This window comes from Panicum virgatum, chromosome 3N (genome assembly GCF_016808335.1).
Source record: "Panicum virgatum strain AP13 chromosome 3N, P.virgatum_v5, whole genome shotgun sequence".
Lineage (NCBI taxonomy): Eukaryota > Viridiplantae > Streptophyta > Magnoliopsida > Poales > Poaceae > Panicum > Panicum virgatum.
The window spans coordinates 49,876,781-49,890,767 of record NC_053147.1 but is presented as its reverse complement, the minus strand read 5'-3'; positions in this window follow the sequence as shown (position 1 = coordinate 49,890,767).

Sequence of the window (13,987 nt, the reverse complement as noted above, 5' to 3'; positions counted from 1 at the left end):
TCTTACACAATCGATGGTCACGCAGCCTCTTGAGCTGAGCAAAGAATGTCACATGGAACCCACAAGACTCCGGGGCCACTAGCAGAGCGGAAGAGTTGCAGCACTGTGCTCTCCCACCACAGAACGGTTTGCGTATCGATTTCAACCACAACACGTTTGGATAATACTCTAGTATGGGTAAGATGCATCTTATTATCAATTTATTAGTTTGTGTGAAGAATCTTAGAGCAACTCCTCTTTCCCCTTTCTCATTTTATAGGGGAATCCCCCATCATAATTTTAGTTTATTGGGGATATGTGCTCCAGCAAATTGATTTTTTCCTTTCTCCTTTAATTCATGAGTGGCCAGGATCTTCTCATAAACGTGGATCTTGTGGCTAGGAAAGAATGGATAGAAAGAGAGAAGGAAAGGGAGAATGTGGAATTCCCCTTTAAAAAGAGGAGAGGGGAGGGAAATATAGGGGAAAGGGGAAATGAGAAAAGGGAATATCAATCTGTTGGAGCTAAATTTTTCCCCTAAATCTTCTTTATGGCTAAAAAGTTGAAAGGGAAAAGGGAAAAATCAATCTGTTGGAGTTGCTCTTAGAGTTGCATTTTTTCATGAAAAGAGTGAGCTTGATTGGTTAAACTCCAAATTAAATTCGCCCTTCTAAAATTAGGGCAAGCCAAAACAAGGGCATACCAAATTCTGCTGGCAAAAGTTAAGGAAAATTTTTTATTGTATTTGGTTGCGTTGGGTGCCGAACTGTGAAATTCAAAATTATGGAACTCGATTGGTTTAATTTGACGCCAAAACATATATATCAGGGTCTATAATTTATTACTAATTACACCATAAGAACTCGGTGTGCATAACATATTAAGTGCTAGTACCATATTACAATATTACATATTCACTACCGGAGTCGACTAGTTTGTCGTGTGCTACATGGCAAAGGCTTTTTTTTGCACACGGCAAATAGGCGTCGACAAAAAAGTTTTTTGCCGTGTGCCATATGTCGGACACACCATAAAGAGTTTGCCAAGTGCAAAAAAAGCACTTAGCAAAGAATTTTTTAGAAAACTAATTTTAAAAATAGAAAACAAAAAAGATGTAATCTAGGGAGGAGCCCACCTGCTAGCCAAACTCCCGCTCCAAGGGAGTCGCAAGTTGCACCATTTTTCGCACACTATGCAGCTAACAGGATTCGAACCCACAATCTCCCATCGCTTATAACCTTCTCTACTACTGCATCACACATTCACTTGTGTTTATACTATATTTTCTTTCCCCCATATATTATACTAAATCAAATGTAAATTGCTTGTTTAAGACCCTAAATGATTTCAAATAAAAAAATTGTCAGCTACAAAGTTTCGTAACTTTTCAAGATCTACAATTTTTATTTTGGGCGTTTCCTCATCCGAGACCGTTTACGAAATTTGAATTTAACTTTGCCGTGTGCCAAATGTAGGGTACACGGCAAAGCCTGGTCATTTGTCGTGTGCCTTGATCTGGCACACGGCAAAGACTGTTTGAAACAATTATTTTTACCTTCAAATTTTTTACCATTCAATTTGTTCCACTATTTCATGTTTGCATAACTTTGTCATAATTTTTACCTTGTCAAAGTGACTCAACAATTCATGTTTGATGATTCTATGCAAAAAAACATTTATTATTTCATGCGTTTCAAGCTCAAATTCAAATTATATATTAATTCTGTAATTGCTCTTGTTACATTAAAATTATCAATCGGTTCCAAAAATTTACCAAATTTTTGTATGAAACAATTTATATTGTCCATTGCTATAGAAATTTTTTTAAAGTTAAACCTAAATTCGATTGTCACTCTCACTCGAAACCTAACCACATCATTCTCAACTCTCTGATTCTTCTTCGTAGATGTTTCTATTTGTAAGCATCGTAAGTGAAACAATTGCAAAACCCACTCAAATTTTTAACACAGCCTCCACATATGATATCATGAGATATTGACAAATCTCATAATTTTCGGATTTCATTTGCTTTTTTAGAATTTGAAAATCATTCGAACACACGTTCATGGTCATGTTTCGTGGACAAGATGTTCGAAATTTCTTTTCATTTGGTGGGTAAGGCCACAAACTAGGTTAAATAACATGAATATTATTTTTTTACTTATTTTATTCTATTATTTGAATCACTTGCATTTCAAATTTGATTTAATTCAAAAAATTGCTTGAAATGCAATTAATTAGTTAAATATAGCAAACAAACAAAAAAATTACCAAATTTTAACATGGAATACCATATGTTGTATGTGAAGAGTAGAAAAAATTTTGAGATCAGAAAAGAAAAATTCTTTTTTACTTTGTCGTGTGCCTAAATAGAACACACGACAAATAATGGATTTGCTATGTGTTAGAAAAAAGCACACGAGAAAGCATGACTTTGCCGTGTGCCAAAAAAAACACATGGCAAAACATGACTTTGCCGTATATTATATTTTTGCAGTGTGTGCACACGGCCAAGAGTTTTTTTGCCGTGTGCCTGATAGAAAGCACACGACAAACTACCAGACACACGGTAAATACACATTTTCCCGTAGTGATTATACACAAGTACAGTTCATCACATCCATCCATCTTCATCTAAGAAGAGAACAACAAAATCTCCAATACGCTAAGCTTTCCTGAGCACTTCGTTGCAGCAGATATGTACAGGGATGGAACATTACAGTCATACATACCTACAAACTCGATGGCGGATTGGATTGAAGGAGAAAAACACATGGTACTACGTACTAGGAATAGACGAAGGATTGAGTTAGAGTCGAGAGACCAACATATCAGCGCAGAAGCGCCTGGGTCCCCAACGGATCAAGGGATTTTGCGCTGATCTGCGACACAAACAGGTGAGCTAGGGCTTGATAGAGCTTCGGCGACACGAACAGGTGAGCAAGGGCTTGACAGAGCTGCGACACGAACAGGTGAGCTAGGGTCTGATGGAGCTTCGGGGCTGGCACCTGCTGCTAACTAGAGGAGACGAAGAAGGTCAAAGGAGGAGAGGGTGATACCGCAAAAATACCCGCCGAAGTGTAGGGTCTGATTAGTTTGATGCAAGGCCTGGTCGGCACCAGTGAGCCAGGACTGCTGTGGTCAGGTTTAGGGGCAATTTTACTCACAGCACTACTAGAAAAAGAGGCATTTGTCTACCTTCAATTAGTACCGTTTGCTTTAAATCCGGCACTAATACCAATTTAGTACCAGTTCTAGCCACATGGGGTCATTTAGTACTGGTTTTTAACATCATCCGGTACTAAATATCATCATGTACTGTGTAGGTGGGATGGTAGAGGAGACTACGCGTTAGGCCACATCTCATGAGTTTGAACCCCGGCACACGCGCATTAATCCAGATGTATTTTTTTTAAGGAATAGTATCGGCCAGCCGATACCAGCTGGGGCAGCCGGTACTAACGGTGGCAGGCGTCCAGTACTAATGTAAGCTTTTCTTGTAGTGCGGGTGAAAGACCGGATCGGGTGCTCTAGCCTAAGAGGGGGAGGGGGTGAATTAGGCAACTTAAAACTTAGACCTAAAGCTCCAACTAAATTGCACAATATTAAACTAAAATATACTATCTATATGTGCAACTAAGGTTGTTCTAGTGTGAAACCCCTATCCCAAAAGAGTTTAGCAACCTATAGCCTTTCCTATCAAGAAACTACTCTATGAAAATAAAGGCAAACAAGAATTGCTAGTATGAAATGCGGAAGCTTTAAAGAGCGGGATAGGAGGAAGCAAACTCTTGACGCGGGTGTTTATCCCGTGGTTCGGTTAGCCACAAAGGCACACCTACATCCACGTTGTTGAAGCACTCACTAAGAGTATCGCTTCTCGGCAATCAAGTCTCTTCCGCGAACTCAACCACGGTCACCTTGATATCAGGTTCCACTAAGGAGCTTTTCCACAAAGGATGGGGGTCTCCACGTCCCCTGCACAAGGTTGTCGTCGCCGCTCCACACCAAGTCGGAGGGTCGATGACGTTGCCAGCGAGCCACAAAGCTCCAAAGAGCCGGCACTCCAAGATATTTTTTTTGGTTCAACAAAGAACCACAGCACAAAGGCACAAGGCCTTGATTTCTCACTCACTAATGAGCTAGCCTAGCACTAACACTCTCAAGTATGTGCTAAGTACTAAAGATATGATCACTAACCTCTTGGATGGCTTGGAGATATTCTTGGGTGTGGGTGTGATGTTCTTGAACTCCAGCAACCTTGAAATGCCCGGGGGATGGCATATATATAGCCCACCAAGTCCATTGAGCCTTTAAGAGCCGTTGGGGCTTTTTGCATAAAGCACCGGATAGACCGGTGGTAGGGCACCGGTGTATCCGGTCACTCACAGCTCTGACTTAGCCGTTGGGCCTTCTGACAGACCACCGGGAAGACAAGTCAGTTGCACCGGTGGTGCACCGGTTCAACCGGTCATGAACATTTTCTCCTCAGCCTCTTTGATATTGCACCAGTGCTTTACTCCGGTGGGGCACTGGTGTATCCGGTCCTGAAGGCTTGCTTGCTGGCCACTTGACATGCTCTCTGAGTGATAGCATGGTGGTTGCACCGAGGCTCCTACTTAACATCACCGGTGCATCCGGTGATACTTGCTTTTCTCCACATGGTCTGGGCATTGCATGGCCCATTACACCAGTGGTATGGCACCAGTGTATCCGCTGCCAACCGGTTAGACCGGTGCAGTGTCACCGGTGTATCATGTCCCACTGTTTCTGCAGAACTCGTCCAATTCAGTGTTTCTTTGATTTCTTTTTTCGTGTTTTGCTTTGCTTGGCCTTTTTGCTTCATCCCTGGGATCTATAATTGTTCACTTGACAAACTCATTAGTCCCATTGATTGCGTTGTTACTCAATCACCAAAATCACAAAATAATAGCCTAATGGGGCCATTTTCCTTACAGTGGGTACCTGATCCGATAGGTGAGGGTATCAGCATGAAATTTTACCTACAGTTATGGATACGAGTACAGAATTTTACCTGAGGATAGAATATGTGCGGATAGAATATGGGTAAGAATTCTTACGTACCCTAGGTACCCAGAATACAATAATAATGAATTCATATCATTCTCAAAGTCTATGTCTCATTTTTTTATTATATGAACTATATAGACTGATAATGAAATTGTATGAAAAAATATATTTGAAAGTAATATTGACATTTTTCTTATTGTTTGCAGTGAAGTGTATGTATCATTGTCACACTTTTTAGATGAAATACTTGGCTACAATTGAATTACTTACATACAACTACAAACTAGATGGTGAAGATAAAATGTTATTTATACTATCATTAATAGACCCAATGGATGCTCGAAAGCCGACTCCCCACATAAGACTTCACACGGGTACGAGTCGTCACTCTCGGTCTTCACAGTAAAAGATCCCACCATCACAACATAGCGCGTCTGACCTACCAGTGGCCAAAGCCACCACAACGGCAGGCCGATAGCAATCTATTCATGGCCACACTGGCCTTGTTTGCTAACTCCCCAAAAATCCCTAGAATGGACTTTGACCGCTAATTAGGTGTGTCAAACAAAGCCAGCTTACAAAATCAACTCTAGAACTCATGCTCTAGGAACTCTGAAGAATCTAATAAGACTTTTGACCACGTGCTTTGAGGATGGTTACTATAACATCACTGTAGCCAATCATCGATTAATTATCGTCATCCAATTCGTCGCGAAAAGTTACACCCATCCTTGAAAAGGTTTCGCAAATAGACTTCATTTAGGACTTCATGCGGAGTCTAGAAGACGCTTCTAAAAACTCAATGCAAACCAAACAAGGCCACTGTCATGCTTGCCCCCTCACGTCCACATCGTCGTTCTTAGGCGGGGCTTTAGGCTCTCCTTTTACATGCTCGGCAGCAACTGAGCACAGCCGGAGCAGTAACGCAAAGAAGGGCGTCCCCTAATCGGAGGAGGAAGCAATGCTCACTCTCACTTTTAATTTACAACAAATAAATGGAGCTATTTGACCATTCAATTCAGCTTATATCGCTTAATTTTTTATGTTTTTTTGGTGGCAAATCGACTAATCTGCTAGTTGCAGGCTGTTTTTTTAATGGCAAATCGATTTAATCTGCGCCCCGCGCTTCGTCCAGGGCGCAAAAGAGTGATGGCAACACCGAGGCTAGGGAGGATAGACCGATTGCTCGACGCACAAGCGGAGTTGCCCGAGGTCCATTGGAAATCAAGGTGAAGGGGCAAAACGAAAAGCTTTAGTCCTCCCTCTCCCTTACACGCATCCATCACTAGTAATAGTAAAATTTAATGGAATGATAGTGAAGGGATGAAACATTAAATTCTTATGGTAATGAAGGGGTTGCTTAATTTTTAAAGGCATTGAAGAAATTGCTATTATTTTTGGGTGGCATATACGGAGTTCTCTAGAAAAATTTGACCACGTGGTTCAATGCAAGATTATGATGCATTTTGCTGACATAAAAATTTCTTAAAATTATCCGGGATACAGCTGGAAAGTGGCGGAGGGAGCACGTGCAGTGTAAGCAAACAGACAGACGGTGCCCAACTAATTGACGACGTAGTTGCAGCTAGCACACGGGACCAGTGATGTAAGAAGAAAACGAGCAAATGCCGCTCCATGACAATAATGTGTATCTCGTGCTACATACCAGTCTGCGGTCACATCAATTATTACTGTGTTGTCCCGTAGCATGTGGTGGCAAGGTACACTGAATTATTGCACTTGACCTATTGCTATCAGAGGCAGGGTGCAACCACCGGGCAGGCATCCATGCTGCGAGCCATAGCATGCGGCCGGGGCATGCACGTACTACAACTACCACGCAAGCTAGTACGTCTGTACTGTACCATCCGATGTTTAATGCTAATTTATTAGGGATATTTTACGTACGCTGATGGTTAAACTAATAGCATAACTATCGAACTAATTCGCGAGACGAATCTCTATTAGCCTAATTAATTAGTTTATGATTAGCCCATGTGATGCTACGGTAAATATGTTCCAATTATGAATTAATTAGATTTAATAGATTCATCTTGCGAATTAGCTCTAAACTTTATGCAGTTAGTTTTAGAATTAGCTGATGTTTAACCCTAATTGGCCTCCAAACATCCAGTGTGGCAGACCTAAACTTTAAACATCCTAATTAGCTTATGTTCAGGACCTAGAGCAGCTTGAGGTGTCTCATGAGCATCGAAAGACTTCATTCCTAACGTTAGAATTCAACTCAGCCCTCCGGCGCTCGGGGACTTGATCGGAGGTAGATCCAGGTACCTCCGTGCCGAGTAGGGGGAGGGGTGACTACCCCGCTCGGTGACTCTGCAAAGACCATCCGGCGCGCAGGGACTCGGCTGCACGACGGAAGGGTCATCTACAGATCAGGATGGAAGCCCCAGCAAAGGCGCCCAGACTATTAGGGATCTTAACTGACCTCCTTCCTTGTAACAACCCAAGTAAATTCAAAAACTTACTTGTAATCCATGGCTCCTGGTCTATATAAGGGGGCATGGGTAGACCCATATGCTCTCTCTCTTTCGGCAGCTCCACGCTCATTGTAAACTCCATCATAAACCTTAATCCCGCACCGAATATTAGAGTGTTACGCTCGTTGCGGCCCGAACTTGTCTAAGCCTTGCGTATTCGTGTTACCATCAAGTTCTTGGCACCGTGATCTTTCCTCTTGAAACTCTACCATAGGGTACCCCTGGTGAACTTGCCGGATTAGCAATCCGACAGTGAAAATTAAAAATATTCAAATATAAATTAAAAAATTCATTCTATACCCAAAAAAATACGAAAGGAGTATCAAAAGTTTTCTAAATCACAACCTATCGAATGGCACGATACTTTTCAGTTATTAAGATCATTTTTTTATAATATTTGGTTGCTTGTAGTTATGTCTAATATTTTTGACTAACTAAGATTCAAATAGAGCAATAATAGAGAAGTTACTTTTTTTTAGAAAAAACATTAATAATAGTTCTATATTTATGATTTAAAATGAATTAGATTTCATTTTCTAGATCTAATTAGACTTTTTTATTTTTAAAAATATAAAACCACCTTAGAAACCACCCCAAGGGTCAAATTTGCTCGGTTTTAACAGTTGAATGGCTTATGTTATCCGATTTTGTAGTTAAATGTTGAAATTGGAACTTCTGTGATTTGTCGAGAGTATAATTAGAAATTTTCCCTTTCTTTTAACCCCTACCACCGGCACGAAAGCTCTTCCTCCTCCTCCTCTTCTCCCTCCCACCACAACAACAGGCAGGCAATCTACTTCCTTTTTCAAGTCGATCTCTCCCACTGCTCTTCCACTGAAGCAATACAACATATCACCTACTCCCTCCGTCCCAAAATAAATACAATTTTAAGACCGGACACGCAAACCAATATATGGTGTGAAATTAAAAAATACTCTTGTCTTTTGTGAGAACAGTCCGGATATTGTCTTGTCTTTTCTTTAAGAAGATTCCAGATACTCTTGTCTTTTATGAAAATTGGGTCAATCAAAGTAGCAATTTTTATTGGGACAAATTTCAAACTCTAAATGTGCAATTAGTTTAGAATGAAGGGAGTATCTCCTGCTCCATCTTCCTCTGTTTTTTCTTCCACGTGAAGCAATTTGCTGCAGGTCTTGCTGTTCTACTCTATTCTCTTTCGGCTATCTCTCGTCTTCTTTCCAACCAGCAGAGCACAGCAGCTATCACCAGCCCCATCCTTTCCTCTCTACTCTTCTCCACCGAGAAAATCCAAGCAGGCTTTCTCTCCTTCACCAATCTGCAATAGAAGTACCAACCTGTGAAAGGAATCGGATGCTCGTAGCCTAAGAGGGGGAGGGGGTGAATTAGGCAAACTAAAAACCATAACCTCAAGCTCCAACTATTTGCACATAAATTAAACAAAGACATACTATCTAGATGTGCAATTAGTGTTCTTCTAGTATGAAAACCATCATCCCAAAAGAGTTATGCAACCTATAGCTAATCCTATCAAGATTATACTCTATGAAAGTAAAAGCACACAAGATTGCAATAAGTAAATGCGGAAGCTTAAAGAGGGATGAGAGAACTTGTGACACGAGGATTTATCCCGTGGTTCGATTAGCCATAAAGACACATCTACATCCACGTTGTTGAAGCACTCACAAAAAGTATTGCTTCTTGGCAATCAAGTCTCTTCCGAAGACACGGAGTCCACGGTCACCTTGATCCTGGGTTCCACTAAGGTGCTTCTCTACCAAGAAAGGGGGTCTCCACGTCCCCCGCACAAAGCTTGTCGTCGCCGCTCCACACCAAGCCGGAGGGTCAAAGACGTGCTGGCGAGTCACTAAGACTCCAAGAATGGCCGGCTCACCATACACATTTGTTCACTCAAGAACCCGCTCACAAGGTACACAACCTTGCCCACTCACTCACTCAAGAGCTAATCTAGAACTAATCCTAAAGATGTGATAAATTTGCTCTTGATTGGCTTGGAGATGTTCTTCAAAGTGTCTAGGGTCTCTTTGAACTCCAGCAACAACGAAATGGCCGGGGAGATGCGCTTATATAGGCCACCAACTTAGATTAGCCGTTGAGTAGCCGTTACTGCTTTTTCTGCGCAGGCGTCGGATAATCCGACGCGTTCACTGTCCAGGGCGTCAGATCATCTGACCCCACTATCATCGCCCTGTTACCGTTACCCTTTGCAGCTTTTGCTGACGTCATTCATCCAACCTATTCATCCGACCCTTTCTTAACTGAGGCGTCGGATCATCCGGCCTTCACTGAATTTTGAATTCCAAAACCAACGACCACTGATCATTGCTCCTGTGTATTTGTCCGATGCTCAGAAACATTCTCGTCGGATCATCCGGTCTAACAGAGAGAAAAACTACCCTGAAGACATGCTCTCTGGTACATCATCCGAGCATTAATCCGACGTGCAATATTATAGCTTCGGATAATCCGATCCCAAAGGGCATTTTTAGTCCCTGGCAAACATACTCTCTGCAGAATGCTCTGACTCAAAATCCGACGTGTATTATACAGGATCGGATAATCCGACTTCTTTGAAGTGTTTATCCGACCTTGTCTGTTCGGATAATCCGACCCTACTGTGTTCTGCAAAACTCATCCAATTCAGCATTTCTTTGAGTTCTTTCTTTGTGTTTTGCTTCACTAGGGCTTTTTACTTCATTCTAGCGACCTGATGAGATACACTTGACACACACGTTAGTCCCATTGATTGCGTTGTCATACGATCACCAAAATCACTTGAAATGGCCTAAATGGGGCCATGTTTGTTACAATCTCCCCCTTTTTGGTGATTGATGACAACACAATCAAAGGAAGCATAAATTTGCAAAAATTATCAAATTGAACACTTACACTTGCTTGGATGCTTACCACCATCTAATGTCAAATTGAACTCCCTCTAAAACTATGATTTCCTCTTTTTCTTCTCCCCATATTTCTACCCCTTTGGAAGACATTCCTCCCCTTTTGGGAGATACTTGCTTTGATCCATATTTCTCCCCCCTTTGGAGTCAAATCACCTAAAAAGGTCTTTCAAAATAATATAGCTCAAAGGAAAAGATTAGTAGCCTAGGGAGTTAGTTCCATGGGTCATGATCCATGTGTATGATATTGATGAAGATACCACTTGATTGATTACTAAGGTGGATCACGAACCATGAAATTTGCATGATATGAGCTAAGCTTTCCACAAAAGAGTGTACTAAATGATGATGTGAAAATCAAGTGCACAACTAGGTATTTAGACCAAGAAAGCTTAGACCATATCATACACGGAGGTAGCCCTAAAGGATAAAGAAATGATAAAGATACCAATTGAAAGAGTTTTAGAACCATGTATACCTCTGGGGGCACTTAGTTACCTTGGTTGTACCACTTGAAAGAAGATGAGTGAGAGGCACTTGGGTACTCCAAGGTGAACAAATATATGAGCACATAGTCTATGAACTTAGATATAGAAATTTAAGTTCAATAAAGCCTAGCTCAATATGCATGAAAGCACACTACTTTATCTAATCACTCTTATAGAGTTGTTAATTCACATTGAGCGTGAACAACATTCTCTTAGAGTGTTAACTCCGGAAAGAGACTATAAAAAATAAACTTGCAAACATGTTAGTCTCCAAAATCACAAACCATAGGATGAACTCCCCCTAAATGTGTGCATTTAGTGTTTGAATCACCAAATGAATGTGTGCACATTGTTTATGACAATAATGAAAAGTTTACCCTATAGCTTGTGTTCATGGTACAAAAATAAAATACATACCTCATGAAGTCCATGTACCATGAAGAAGTGATTGTGTGTAGCTTTCTACACACTTATAGAACCATGTAGGTTGTTCATGAGTTAGAGCAAGACATAAGCAACCCACCATATATACACTAGAAAATACAATATAGGCAAACATCCTAGCAAAGACAATGGAGCTACATGATTTGTATTGAAATCTAGCTACCATTATCTTATGGGGAATTGAGCACTAAATGTCCAAGTTGTGAGCTTAACTTCTTTGGCTTGAACCTTCTCATCATCTTGTAAGCTAAGCCTCCAAATCCCCCGTAGTCGATCCTTGGCCTTCAAGTATCCTTTGGAACCCACACCATTTGAGGCCCCTTCATGTTGGCGATGACTTCCTTGGGCACCCAAATGGAGCGGTTCCAACTCCAATCCTTCTTCCCAACCTTGTGAGCAACCACTTTGCCATTGTCCTTCTTCTTGATCATGTAGGTGATGCTTTTGCTCTTGTTCTTCCGGTTAGGCTTGGTGTAGATAAGAGAACTCTTGATTGTGATCTTCTTCTTATTCTTCTCATCTGGAAGCTTCTTCTTTGTTTGAGAGCACTTGTTGGACTTGTGGCCTCTTTCTTGATGGCACTTGAAGCATGTCACGGTGGATCCTTTCTCAAGATTGTTCACCATGTCTTCACGGTTATCTTGAGAAGGTTGGACAATGCTCTTGCCCTTCAATCTTGCCAAGTCCTTCATGAGCCTTTCCACTTCTTGCTTGAGCTCATCATTCTCCTTGGCAATGAGATCATCACATGATTCTACAACAACATTCTCATAGCATTTCTCATTGCAAGGGTTAGAGCAAGATTTATCAATTAAATCAATACAAGAAACATCTACCTTAGAAAATGGAGTTTCACAAGGGGTAGATTGCTCCGTTTCCAAAGAGTCATTTGTTTCTTTAGTGATGCTCTCAATTTTTAATTTGAGATCTTCATGCTACTTGCTAAGTATTTAGAATTTACACAATAAATTATCTTAATTTGTAGCAAGAGTAGCATTAAGATCATTAAGAGCATCACATTTTTTAGATTGTTTCTTAATTGCTCTTTGGTGCTCATGAACTAAGTTAAGAAGCTCTTCATTGGAAGGAGAGTCAGAGTCATCATAACTTACATCGCTTTCCATACCTTTAGCCATAAGACATATGTTGGATGATGAAACCGCACCCATGTTGAAGCGGGTGGTGAAGGTCTTGTTTGACTCATCACTTGAGTTTGTGCTTGATTCTTCACCACCACTTGTCCATTCGCCAAGAACAACGAAGGCCTCTTCTTTGGGCTTCTTCTCCTTCTTCTTCTTAAATCTCCTCTCAACCTTCATATATTGGTGGTGAGGTCCATCTTTGAGTAAAATCATGTACCCCATCAAGTTGATCTTCTTCAAGCTTTTGTTCATGATCTTCACTTGCTTGAAAAGCTTGGGGGACATGACATCTTCATCACTTGAGGAGCATTGGATTTCATTCTCCTCTTCCTCTTCACTTGAGCTTCTCTTGATTGCCATCTTCTTCAACAACCTTTTTTGTTGCTTGTGAGAGCGCTATGTGTTGGTGAAGAAGGTGGAGCTCTTGGCTTGATGTCATTGTGAAGCTCACGAGCGATCACCTTGTTGAGAACTTCATTTGGTGTCATTGTTGAGAGCTCTTTCTCATAGAGAATAGTTGTCACCAAATCATATTCCGGCCTTCGAAGAGAGTGAAGGATCTTGCGAATGAGTTCCAAATTATCAATCTTCTTCACCTCTAAAGAGTTAATCTCATTCACAAGAACATTCAACCGTGAGTACATGGATTCGGCATTCTCATCATCAAGTTGATTGAAACTATTAAGTTTATCAATGAAAACATGATATTTTTCATTTGCCACATTTTTTGTGCCCTCAAAGTTCTCACTAATAGTTTTCCATAGATCCTTAGCATTTTCACAAGCAAACACTCGGTTGAACACGGTGTCACCAAGAGAACTAAAAATAGCACATTTTGCAATAGCATCAAATTATTTCTCTTGTTGACCTTTGTTTTTCATGCCCTCACTAGTTACTCTCCAAACGTTTAGTCCCTTAGCTTGGAGATGGGATTATATTAAAATCTTCTATCGTTGGAAGCCCGTGCCATCGAACCATGGAGGAGGTCCTAAGAAATCCATCCCTTCCCGAGCAAGCTAACTCACTAGGCGGTGAAGCCTAATACCGATCCTATGAGCCGGTAACACAAATTGCCAATGGAATTGGCTTCCTTTACGAGAGGTGTGAGTCCCGGCTCTGATACCAATTGAAAGAAATCGGGTGCTCGTAGCCTAAGAAGGAGAGGGGGTGAATTAGGCAAACTAAAAACCTTAACCTCAAGCTCCAACTATTTGCACATAAATTAAACTAAAACATACTATCTAAATGTGCAACTAGTATTCTTCTAGTGTGAAAAAACTCATCCCAAAAGAGTTATGTAACATATAGCCAATCCTATCAAAATTCTACTGTATGAAAGTAAAAACACACAAGATTGCAATAAGTAAATGCGGAAGCTTAAAGAGGGATGAGAGAATGCAAACACTTGTGACACGGGGATTTATCCCGTGGTTCGGTTAGCACAAAGGCACACCTACATCCACGTTGTTGAAGCACTCACAAAGAGTATTGCTTCTCGACAA